The sequence below is a fragment of the Stegodyphus dumicola genome, chromosome 5 (genome assembly GCF_044657685.1).
Source record: "Stegodyphus dumicola isolate Sdum_Otavi_A_Nest chromosome 5, ASM4465768v1".
Taxonomy (NCBI): Eukaryota; Metazoa; Arthropoda; class Arachnida; order Araneae; family Eresidae; genus Stegodyphus; species Stegodyphus dumicola.
Genome location: NC_140772.1, coordinates 48,939,162 through 48,952,952, shown reverse-complemented (window position 1 = coordinate 48,952,952; position 13,791 = coordinate 48,939,162). Strand labels below are relative to the sequence as shown.

General features: G+C 29.5%; 1 long non-coding RNA gene across 1 annotated transcript; it reads left to right on the top strand.

Annotated features, from left to right (window-relative positions):
• Positions 1-1,061: 1,061 nt before the first annotated feature.
• Positions 1,062-8,988, top strand: LOC146997094 (uncharacterized). Its single transcript, XR_015041112.1, has 4 exons — positions 1,062-1,748; positions 2,825-2,934; positions 6,575-6,617; positions 8,747-8,988. It is a non-coding gene; the product is annotated as an uncharacterized LOC146997094 (long non-coding RNA).
• Positions 8,989-13,791: the final 4,803 nt, after the last annotated feature.

Here is a 13,791-nt window from a genome sequence, read left to right as displayed (position 1 = left end):
GTGTGCTTTCTTGCTTCACGAGCGTGGAGGTGGCTAGTTAGAAATTGAAGAACCACGCGTTTCGGCCTGTGTGCTTGCCTCGCCAGATTGTTAATTTTTCAACGTAATATTCAGAAGTTTGCTGAATTATCAGCGGTATCTTAGAACGCGGTGAGGTTAGTTACGTTTAGAGAGCCTCGTAGTTACCCAAGCAGCACGTCTCCAAAAATATACGTATAATTGTGGTGAAATAAGGGTATGGTATTTTTTGCACGTTACTTTTACGAAATTTATACGAATGAAAAAGGCTGAAGTTACTGTTAACTCTTGATCGTTATTTTCCACACGTTATTTTTACGAAAATTATACGAATCCGAATGTACTGATAAAACTACCGCCATGATGGTATATTTTATTCGTCACTTTTACGCATATTATACGAATCCGAATGTTCTGAAAGAAACTACTGCCTTTATGGTATATTTCATTCGTCACTTTTACGGATATTATACGAAGTCTAAAAAGATTGAAAATGAAGTTTATTAATTCAAAATATTTAGTGTATTTCTGGCATTTCACTTTGTTTTCCTTGTCCACGAACATGAAAAAAGGGGCAGTCATATATGAGGCTAAAATTTTTCTATAAATTTTAACATGTGAGCTAAATCTTTACGTGCATTTTTGCAAAAAATTATATTTTCTTAATTTAAACATCTTCAAAATAACTTATTTATTTTCTTATATCAAATTTGTTATTTTTATTCATATCAACACTTATATTAATTTACACAATTTAATTTCTTTTATGAAAATCCTATTACCCATTTAACTGGAATAAGCTGTATATTAAATTTGTGTACTTACTGAGTTTGGTACAATACTCTCCTTATTTTATTTAGCAAATGTGGGCAATTGAATTGGAATAAGACAGCAAATCTTTCATGTCGAGGAATATAATAATAAATACAGCAGAAGATGCTCGAAAACGTTTAACTTCTTGAACAATAGTTTAATGTAGACCAAAGAATCATTAATTATAATCAAAGATATACTAATATTTTTATTTAATAATAATAATAATAACTCTACGAAATTGCAAGCTGAATCCTGATATTTTACATATATTTCAGTTCCTTTAATCTTTGTTATAAAAATCATATGAGGCTAATTTTTTTAAATTTTGTTTAATGTACGGAAAAAATGATATAGCGATTTTAATAATTTTTATATGAGGAAAAAATTAATAAATAATGTAAATAAATAATTATATTATATTTTATATTTTTCCTGAAACAGTTAAAGACATTCTTAATATGGAGATCTACAGAATAAGTACAAGGGTCCAGTTAAATGAACTCAAAATTTGCATAGTTAATTTTACGCTATAAAAATTAACCGGATTTACGATTATACACTGAGCATGCGCATATACAGACATTTCTATTTTTCGTAGAAAAATTTAATTATTACCTTAATACAGAGATGCTGTGAATATAAATTTATATAATGCAAAAGTAAGTTTATTTCATATGCTAATTTAGAGGCTTTCTTAATATGTTTAATTATAAAGAAAAAAAAAGCGTTGCAATTCTTGTTCACTGACCAATGGCAAAGCAGACACTTTCTACTTCCGGTTGTGGCGGGATATTTGTGAAGTCAGCACTCAGCAATGGCGGTCGAAAAGAATGGTAAAGTCGCAAAGAATACTGTTAGTTCGTCGATTGGCGTTTGTGACAGAATCCATCGAAGTTACTAATTATTTCAAGAAAGTAAGTGAATATTTTATATTTTCAGTGTTTAATACTCGTACCTTTTTCACCTATATAAAATTTTATAAATAGCGTCTGTGTAGGAAATGTGATTTTCCATGTGTTGTTCTTTTGTGTACGTGCCTAATGATTCATTTTCAGGATTTGGTACTGTTAAATTTTGCACTAGTCTGTTTCTTACTGTTTGTGTCACTCCTTTTTGTATGTGTCTCACCTTTTTATAGTTATATTATTTTTACTCAAACGTTTTAATATTTATCTTAAAGCATACTGTAATTAAGCAGGAAATAGCTTTTAATGGAAAAAGAAAGGCAATATTAACATGACTAATTGTTCAGAAATCTGTTATGGAAATGTTATCTACCTTATGCCAAAGAATAAAGCATGTAACTTTCATTTATTTATGAAATTCAAAATTTTTTATTTGCTTAGTGTTTTCCCTAAAAATAATTTAATTTCTTATTTTTGAATTTAGTTTTATAAATTTGCTTTAATATATAATCTTTAACTCAAAGATATTGTGCTATTAAAAAAGGAAACTTTATGCCATAGAAACACAGGTACTTTGTTCCAAATCTGTGTTCATTTTTTTTATATATATACTGAATTTTTATGTACTAGTAATTACTGAAATATATCCTTTCATGAATAATAAGTAAGTCCTAAGTCCTTTCATGAATGTATTTCTTTTTTGTTTGTTTGATTTTGTTGTTTTAAAAGATCTGCCATAGTTAAAAAAAGAAAATAAAGTAAGAATGCTTTACTTTCAGTTTTGAATAAATTTATTACTATTTACTGCAGCTTCAAGTTTCTCTAAACATAATTTTCGAAGTCAAAACTTGATAGTTATGTTGATTATTAGACTTGCATGAAAAAATTTATTGAAAAATTGGTATTTGATCTAAAATACCTTAAATTATTTGAATGATATTTTACAAAATCATGTATTTTGATATAACTAGATAGTTAAAAAAATTTAAATTGTAAATGTGCAGAAATGCTTATATAAAACCAAGAAATTGTTTATATTTTTGTTGCTTTTTCCCTTGTAAATTAATTATCTATATATATTACAGTCTGGGGAGTCAGCACCCTGCTGAATTGTAGTAAACGAGACGTCCAATCTACTAGACCATCAAAGATGCAGATTTGGATTTTCTAGTTTATAGTTATTGAAATCGTAATGGTATGTTTGTTTAAATTAGTACTGTTTATGAATGTGATAAAAATAAATTCTGATAAGATAAGAAATGATTTATTTTCTATTAATTATGAACTGTAAATAATGTAACAAATTTTCTTCATAGTATATTTACTAAACATTTTTTTTTTTTTTTTTTTTTTTTTTTTTTTTTTTTTATATAAAAGGGAGGTAGTCTTATTTATACAATTCTTGCAGAGATACCAAGAAATAAAACATTTCAGGAATTTTCACTCAGTATATCTTGATGTGTAAAATCGTGTTGTTCAATGCCATAATACTTTTTCACAGGAAAGTAATTTTATTGATCTAACATCTGCATAAATCAAACTTTTTTAAGAATGATTACAGTTTCTAAGCTAACTTAAAATTTTCAGATTTAGAAAATGTATGTTTAATGTAGCATTAGTTTTCCATGGAATAGAAAAGGTTTTCAAAATGTTCAGTTGTTAGAGGGAAATAATATAAATCAGATTGTCCTGATACAGTTTCAGCTGGAAATGAAACTGAATTTTCGGATAGTGAAGATTTCATTTAAGAATTCTGATAAAACTGATTAATGTAATTCCTCTGCATTTAAAAATTCTAATAAAACTGATTAATGTAAATCCTCTGCATTTAAGAATTCTAATGAAACTGAATAATGTAAATCCTATGATTCATGTAGGTATTCTTCTGTTATCAGGAGATTCAGAAATGTGTGTTTATATGCATGCATTTTTAAATGTAGGCGCTCGTGTGTGCATGTGTATATTCTTTATGTATGTATGTGTATATGCGCATACATGCATATACACATGCTTACATATCTACAGTGGAACCCCGAGATACGAGTTTAATTCGTTCCAGCATTCAACTGGTATAGCGAATTTCTCGTATCTAGAAACAAGCTTCCCCATTGAAAATAATGGAAATTCAGTTAACCCGTTCCACACCCCAAAAAATATCAATTTTTATATCATCATCATTTTAATATCAAGTCAATTTTTCCTAATAAATAACATTGGTAAATAATATAACAATAGTTTAACTTTGTTACCAACATTTTAACTCATTCTCATTAATCCACACCAACAACAGCTTCTCAACATCTAGGAGTACTTATATGGTGCTTGGAAGCAATGATAATTCCTTTGGCTACATCAGGTTTCTTAATTTCTTCCTGCTTCTTCAGAATAGTATACATTTTCGATATTGAAAGGCCGCAAGTCTTCGCCAATTCCGTCACCATGCTTATGTTTATCTACGATTTCTTTCTTGATATCGACGGCCATGGCCTCCTTATTTTTCTTTGCAGCACTATCTGAGGCAACAATTTTCTTGGGTTGATCTTTACATTATGGTAACTTGGCGATTTTTTGGCAAAAATTTGGCGACCAACTCTTTTACAGCAACCCTCTATTTTTTTTTTCCCGCCGCCATTTTGTCTTCACGAAGTAAACACATGTTTCTTTTCTTTTTATCTACTGAACACTTCTTCCAACAATCTACTAGCCGAATTACACTTATGCTAGAAATTTTATCTAACAAAACTGCTTAATCATGACAAATATTCACTGCAAAATTGGGAAAAAGTGCACAATACCATACTCCTTACGCGTTTTTCAAAATAACACATACACATAAACCATGTACACGCCGACTTATTTTTGCTTAAAAAAAATCCTAGAATTACACAAAAATGGCATTGCGCACACTCTTCACTATATCCATGTACACTGCTTTTTTCTCATAAATTGCAAAAATTTCACGAAAATACATAATTTTCTGAATCTTTAAACCCAGTAAAAAGAACATATATGAAATTACCTGATCGCGAAAAAGTTTATACCCTTTCCAAATATGAACATTTCCACATATAAAATAAATCAAATATCCAAAAACTTTTACCTCTAAATCATCTATTATATTATACACGTCACCAACGAATTCATACCGCAAGCATTACAAATACTTAGTGTCAAATATTTAAATTATTTCCATGCAGGTTTACTTCAACTTAAACGTACACCAAATTCCTACAAACATATAATTCACAAAATAACTATCATTTAATTAAAATATTACTAAACCATGTACACGTCGACTTATTTTTACTTAAAAAAACATCCCAGAATTACACAAAAATGGCATTGCGCACACTCTTCACTATATCCATGTACACTGCTTTTTTCTCATAAATTAGAAAAATTTCACGAAAATACATGACAATTTTCTCAATCTTTAAACCCGGTAAAAAGAACATATATGAAATTACCTCATTGCGAAAAAGTATTTACCCTTTCCAAATATGAACATTTCTACATATAAAATAAATAAAATATCCAAAAACTTTTACCTCTAAATCATCGATTATATTATAAACGTCACCAACGAATTCATCAATTTTCCCAATAATACCAAATTCCTTTACTTCCACCTTACATTTAGAACAATGCATAAAAATAATATCCTCAAATAATTAAAAATATTAACTTACCTTATCTTCTTCAGAATCTTGATTACGTGTCCGATAAACTTTTCTTTAGTTACGGCCATGGGATCCAAAAATTCACGAACATTGTTTCACACAACACAGAATAAAGCCAAATACAAAATTTCCAGATTTTTTCCCGATTTCCCCCCTTTTCCGATTAAAGAACCGTAATTGGTCCATTAATATCACATGACATATCCCATGATCTGTCATTTCCCTCACACAAAATAATGCGTAATCGGAACTGAGTACTGCTCACATTATTACCAAAGTCCCAGGTAGTAACCTTTATCGCCTCCAAAATGTCGCCAAACTACCAGTTACCATATTGTAAAGATCAACCTTTTCTTGCGAGGCATCTTGAAATAATTATTTTCACATTAAATGTCAAAACAATTAACTTGCAAGTGCACAAACACGTATATAAAAGAACACTGAGTGATCTGACGAGGGGATTCCCAGAGTTGAGCCGGATAGGGAAATGGCGCCACCCATACCAACAGCCTGGCTCATTGCTCGTTACTCGAATTAATCTCGTATTTTGCTCATACTTTCCTCGTATCTCGAGGTTTCATTGTACATTTCTGAATCCCATCCTAATAACGGAGGAGTACCTTTGCCAGTATTGCAACAGAGCTAGAATGGATTATTGTGTTAAATATGTGGAAATTGCATGCTTAAAGTATTGTTATTTTCTAAAAATATTATGTATGTCTACTTTTTACAAGAAGAAAAAATAGTTAAAAGCTGTTAATTTACTCGGATTTATTTGTCCAAAGGGGCTTTGTCCCTAAAGAACTATTGTTTTTGTTTTGCATTGGTTCACTATAAATATCTGTTTCACTTTTCAAACTGTTCCTACCAAATGTTAGAGTCCCTAGTGTGGGATTAATACTCTCTATCTTAGTGCCCTCTATAACCTGTATAACCTACAAGGATTGCCAGTTTAGGCGAGATATCTAGGTAGTCATCATAATACGTACCTTATTTTTTATTATTTTTAAATTAAATTGAAAGTAATAAACTAGTTTTCAAGAATGGAGTTAAACTAGATTTGCATTCAACTCTGGTTTATTGTATTAATGATGTTTTGCTGTAACAAATATGAATTTTTTGTTTAAGTATAATAATTTAAAATGTTTTTTCTAGAGAATGAAGTACTGCCACTAAGGTAAAGGTGCTAACTTGCAAGGTAATTTTCTATTCTACATTAACTCAATCTTTATGTCCTGTTACAGATATATTGGCAGAAATAATGAAAACCTGACATTCAAAAAGAAAAATAATAATGTTGAATGTAGTATATTAGATGGTTAACTGAGGTTTGGCAACTCATTAATAATCTTACACATATTGAGTACGAATAACTTTGACCATTACCGGTATTTTCAATAGTATAAAATTAGGCAAGAAAGCAGTTTTAGCTTAGCACTGATTTTAAATACAACTCTCTTACCAATATTGGTTTGACAAAGGTAAAATATAATTGAATTTAATAAGTTGGAAATACTGTCTTTCCATGAGTTAAAAAATAATTCAAATAAAATTTCTTTTTTTCAGTTTTTCATGTTATTTGTTTAATGTTATTGTAATCTGATTTATCATATTTAGTCACATATTCCATCCCTCTTTGCACTATATATACTTCAAAGGACTTATCAGTTTCAGCAATATTTTTTTTACCAGTATACATTTTTACCATAACTCTGTTTCTAAATAATATCCTGAAAAATTAAGGAGTAAAGTACACAAAGAAGGAAAATATGCAAGTAAATAATGGCATTTAGTGTTGTTTATGTGTCTAATATTTGTACTAGATTGTAAAAGTTATATAATTCTATTAGCTTTTTTAAATTATTCTTTTTGAAATTCAGGTGCTTCTTTGCACCCAAATGGTTAAAGTCCTAGTGTGACTTTGGTACTTTGATCTAACTTCTATTCCTAATAAATAATCCTGCTGCATACAGTTTACTCAATTTCTGCTATGTGTAAGGTAAACAATATTAGCTTTTTTTAAATATATCTTTTACAACTATTCCATCAGGTAGATTTCTTTCATATTTTGCCTTAATTGAGTCATCCTGCTAATTAAGAATTTATTAAAGTTAATATGTTAAGTTTTTGTGTGTATAATTCATTTTAAGTATGTGCAAGCAAATGCATACATTAATAGTTACGTAGAATTATGTTTTGGGTATCAAATTCAGAAAATTTGGGGCTGTTTTTAGAAGATTTATTAATGATTTATACTATATTAATATTGGTAAAAAAATTCTGTGGCTTTTATATGAGAGTATATATTTTAAAATAGCTGCATGATATGGTAGAGGTAAAAAGCTTCATGTGGATCATAAATTAATATTATGTGGCAATTTTTCATTTATGTAATAAAGAAAATATTCAAGCCACAATTAAAATTTTTTCACTGGATTATTTGCATAAAAAGTTTGCAGCAAATATTTCCTGCAACAGAAGTGACAATTTTTATTTTGCCAAGACAGGAAATTTAGTTAGTGAAAGCAGTAACCCTATTTTGAGATGTTAAACAGGAAGGCAAATTTTTGAATTTAAATTGATTTTTGAAGGAAGACTTATTTAGTCTTGCTATCATTCTATGTGGCTCTTAACTTTTTTATGGTATTTATAATTTTATTGTTATTCAGCATTCTGTTTGCTTAGAATGCACATGAATGTAGACTTGAAATATTTTATATTGCAAACTGAGATGCCATTGTTATCATAATTAAAGATTTTTGCTCTGATTTTGGAGGAATTTACTGATAATACTTTTGATTGTGTATTGGTTTCTGGTTTATTGAAATGTGTAAAATAGCCTGTTAATGCATATACGTATGTTAATGACATGTATATGTTTATGAAGTATTCTGTTATATGTATATAGTGTTGTGATTAGTTTTCTGCTTACTCTTTATTTAAGAAAAAGTTATCTGTAAGAAAGTGAATATTCTTTACTATATGTAGGAGTAAAATTGAAAAGGCTAATGCAATATAATTAATACAAAATTAAGTTTTTTCTCATGTACTTAAATACAAACATAGCCATTAAAGACTTTCTCAACGTTGCAGTTCTAAACAAATCTTAAGTATTTTTCACTTGAAATTTTAGGCATTGTGTAAGGTATATAATTGAAGCTTACTGTGTGATAGTGTGAAATTAAATTTTTAATTACTGAAATGTAAATTTTTAAATATGAAATACTCAGTGCATTTTATATGCATCTTTTAATACTTCAACTATATTTAAAAACTGAAAACCTCTGAAGTGTGAAATTATTACAAATTTTTCTTTTTCTTGTTTAGGAGCTGTTCTCAAAACATTGGGTGACAAAGAATTCACTTTTACAAAAATCGAGCAGGATATTAAAGACAGTGAACTATAGAACAAATATGGCAAAGCTGCATGAAGTCTATGTTGAATTTTATTATTGAAAAAAATATGCTTTTCAGATTTAATGTTAGTTTTTATTGTTTAACAGTAATTGCAGTTTTTGAATACTTGTAAAATAAACCTAATTCTTAAATTAATTTCATGTGTATTTCTTTTGCAAGTATTACAGTTCATAATACTTCAAACAACTTGAAATTTTATACTTGTTAATTTATGTGGGATATGTTCATAATAATTTTATAATTTAAATAACTCATTGTCATCATATGAGCATAATCTAAAATGCACAGCGTTTGACAACAAATTAATAAAAAATTAGCCAACTTCTAATTGCTTTCTTTTGTCCAGTTGCCTCTTTTTAAATCATTTAATACCATAAAGCTATTTGATGAAAAAAATAATTGATATGTCCACATCAACATGCACATTTATAATGATGTTATAGAAAAAGTCACATGAGATAAATATTAAAAAATTCAATATTCCTAAACAAATTAACTTTTTGAAATTTTATCTGGTATATAAGATAAAATAAAGAACATATTTAGGTAATTTTGAATTTGCATAATTTTATGAACTTATTTATGAAATTAACAGTTACCTTGTAAAAGGGAACTTTTTAAAAATACCTCAATAAAGCATTTCTTTTGTAGAGGTGAACTTTTAGTACTGATCTAATATATTTATAAAATTTTAAACTGAAAAAGACAACAATAATAGATTACAATACATTGCAAGATTGACTGATAAATGTAAAATTTTTACATATCATAATTATGTGTGTAATTAAAACAGAAGCTACTCGATTAACTTGCATGCAAATTAATATTTTCTTTAACATGTTTAGGATAAACTGAATTTTAATAAATAAATATGTATATATTTGTGTATTATCTGAAGATATGAATGAAATATTTGTGACATTAAACATTCATCTTCAAGGAAAATAACAGTCAACTTGGTAAACTATTGGAAAAGGTAAGTTTTATACAATTTCCTGGTCTATATTTAACAATTTTAAAATTTAGCACACTCATTCAAATAATCTAAACGTATGATGTTTTCTTTTGTGCTACATTCATTTACTGAATTTGTTAATTAACTATATTGTACTTTAGATAGAAATTAACGTAGATATTCCTTGTATTTTACGGTATAAAAACTTATATATTTGATAATAATTGACCTAAATCTTCCCTATGTTTTCTTTGCATATACGAATGACTTTGGTAAAAATTTAGTCCGATGTCTTCTCCTCTTTGCTGTGTAAAGTGCACATTTTTGGTAAAAAATTTCCATAAATCTCCAATTACCTATTTACTGCATTTTTCGTAAAATGTGCTTATTTTAATCTCTTATTTTTTATATAAATCTATGCAAAAATGTTCTGCATATTATGATTAAAAGATAAAATTAATTTAATATCAAATTTTTACATATCCACCTTTTAGGTATGTACAGCAATATGGAATATATATAACGAAAATTTAAATGCAAAAAAATTAATTTCTATTCAAAAATTACATAACACTAAAAGGCTGAAATTCACTTTTAATATTTCATTTAAAAGTGACTACAATATATGCAATAAATTTTGTAAACCTGAGTTCTATGTTTTAAATCAATTAATGCTATCGTTCATTTACATGGCATAAGAAAATGTCCTTCGGAAAAGCAAATAATTTATTTAAAGTGTTATTTAGTAAACAACTGTTTGCTACAGTTGTTTACTAAATTTAAATTTATGAAATGAATTTAGTAAACAAAAATGCAAATGAATGATAGCATTAATTGATTTAAAACCCAGAATTGATGTTTACAAAATTTATTGCATATTTTGTAGTCACTTTGAAATGAAATATTAAAAGTAATTTTCAGCCTTTAAGTGTTACATAATTTTTTAATAGAATTTTTTTTTTTTCATTTACTAGTGCATTTAAATTTTCCACTTATATATATTCCATATTGCTGTACATAACTAAAAGGCAGATATGTAAGAATTTGATATAAAAATTATTTTACCTTTTAATCATAGCATACAGAAAGCTTTTGCATAGATTTATATAAAAAATATGAGATTAAAATAAGTACATTTTATGAAAAATGCAGTGAAAAGGTAATTGGAGATTTATGCAAATTTTTTACCAAAATATGTGCATTTATACACAGTAAAGTGGAGAATCCATCGGATTAAATTTTTACCAGTCATTCGCATATCCAAAGAAAACGTAGGGAAGATTTAGGTCAACTACTATCAAATATATACGTTTTTGTACCGGAAATATATACGTTAATTTCTATCAAATATATACGTTTTTGTACCGTAAGATAAGGGGAATATCTACCTTAATTTTTACCTAATATAAACGTTTATATACAGTAAAAAATCGGGGAAATTTACGTAAATTTTTACTAAATATATACGCATACGTGAAGCAAAAAATTGAGATTTACGTATATGCGATAAATATACGTAAATTTTTAGTAAAAATTTACGTATATTATACGTAAAAGTAGCGAATGAACAGTAGTCTCTCGCGTAAATATACCTAAATTTTACGTAAAAGTTACGTATAGTATAACGTAAAAAAATACGTAAATATTTAGTAATTGCCACTGGACACTTTTTATGATATTTTTACGTTCAACTTTAACGTTTTTTATACGAAAGGCCATTCGTAAATTGCACGTATTTTTCTCGTGCAATTTACGAATGCATGCTGCCTGGGTAGTCACTTGTTATTATTCTTTTTTTAGTTTCTTATTTTTATTTTACCGCCGGGTCGGCGTAGTTTGTGAGCGTCAAGAGCACGCATTTGTAATTTCTAAAGTTGAATAAAAAGGGATTTAAACTCTTCTCAAGACTTTGTCTAATTTCCAGTTCTTAGCAGTCACCACTATTGTTGCGTGCAAACATAACATTAGCGCCTTAACACTTATCGAACTGAAATGGCCAAAAATTGGATGGAAGTTGCTGGAGAACAACAAGAAATGGCAAGCCAATTGGAAGGATTTGGATACCTGGTCCAGACGATGACAGCGTCAATCAAGCCAAACGTCAATTTCGAAGGAAAAAATTCGGTGGCGATATTTCTAGAATGCCTCGACAATCACTTCCAGCTCTACCCTGTGCCTGAAAGACAAAAAGTTGCCATCTCCACATCTGCACTAAGAGGACAGGCCGCGCTATGGTGGAAGAATATAGGCAAATTTTTATTAGGGGAATTCGGAGGCCAGACATATACATTTGAAAATTTCAAAAAATTGTTATTAAAGGCCTTCCCCATAGTGAAAGATCGAGCAAGGCTAGAAGCCGAACTGTATAGTTTTTATCAACGGAATATAGAAGAGTTGACGGACTTTATTCTGCGAAAAATTAAGCTGACGGATATGCTGTATGGGAAGAAACCCGACGCGGAGATTATTGAAATAATCTTACCAAGATTGTTACCTGCTGTTCAAGACTACTTCGAAATTAGAAACCCAAACACATTGCAGGAGCTCTTCGAATTAGCGGTCAAGTTCCAAAATCGCAGAATAGCGGAAAAAGCTAGAGGGGCATCGTATTCTCAAAGTATCCGAAGGCAATCTTCAAATGAGCAGACCAGAAATGCAAACCGCTCTTATGGGGGAAAGAGCTATCAAGCAAGGTCATCGTAGCTCGAAGGTCAAGGCCCAAAAAGGAAATTTGAAAACAACCGTCCGCGTACCCAGAAGGCAGAAGTTGAAAGAAAAGCTTTAAACGAGTAGAGGGGCCTGTGAAAGCGAGGGTCCAGACCTCGGAAGTTTTGAAAAAACCCTCAGGAAGACACTTAAATACGGTCATTGTAAAGAACTCACAGTTACCAATTATACAAGTCCTGGTTGGCGATGTACCAGTAGAAGCCCTCATCGATACAGGAGCAGAAGGTAATTTTATGAGTGATATTTTTTTAAGAACTTTAATAGGTTTCGATTATTTAAAAATAAAAACACAGAAATCATAGCAGCGCAAGGACAAACTTGTCATTGTATTGGAAAACTATCTTTAAAAATTCAAGTTCAAAACGAAAGCCTTAAAGTATTAATTTTTGTAGTAAAAAATTAATAATTAATCCACTTATTTTAGGTATGGAGTTTTTAAAAGCCGCGAAGGCCAAGCTGAATTTTCAGGAAAGTTCTATCGTGCTGGAAATGGATCGGAGGGTGGTGGAACCAGTGGAACAACCGCAAGTTGACCTTAGCCATTTGAATGACCATGAAAGTCAAGCCATCCAGCAAGTGGTGAGTACTTTTTCAAACTTGTTTTCAGAACGGCCTGGTAGCTGTCAAATAGTTACGCATGAGATACAGTTAACTGCCGACAAACCCTGTAGGACTAAACCTTACCGCTATGATAAACAAAAAGACCAAATCATAGAAGAATATATTCAGGAAATGTTCAATAACAAAATAATAACGCCCATAAATAGTGAGTACGCGAGTCCAGTCGTACTATGTAAGAAAAAGAACGAGTTTCCTCCTTCGGATAAAAGGGCTTGGAGGTTTGCTATCGATTACAGAAAACTTAATAGTATTACTAAATTCCCAGTTTACCCTTTGCCAGTTCTAGAGGAAATTATTAGAAAGACTAAATCTACAAGATACATGACTACTTTGGACTTAACGTCTGGCTACTATCAAATAGCTATGAGACCCGAAGACATACATAAAACCGCGTTTATAACAAAATCGGGCACTTATGCATTTTTACGCATGTCCTTTGGGTTGTGTAGGGCCCCATCAACATTCCAGAGAGCTATGGACATTGTTCAAAAGCTTGTCCTAGGAAAATCGACTTTAATCTATCTAGATGATATAATTATAAAGAGATCTTGGAACAACATATTAAAGATCTAGAAGAATTTTTTAAATTATTAAAAGAGGCCGGTCTTACAATTAACGCCTTAAAATGCAAGTTCGCAACTAAAGACTTAAA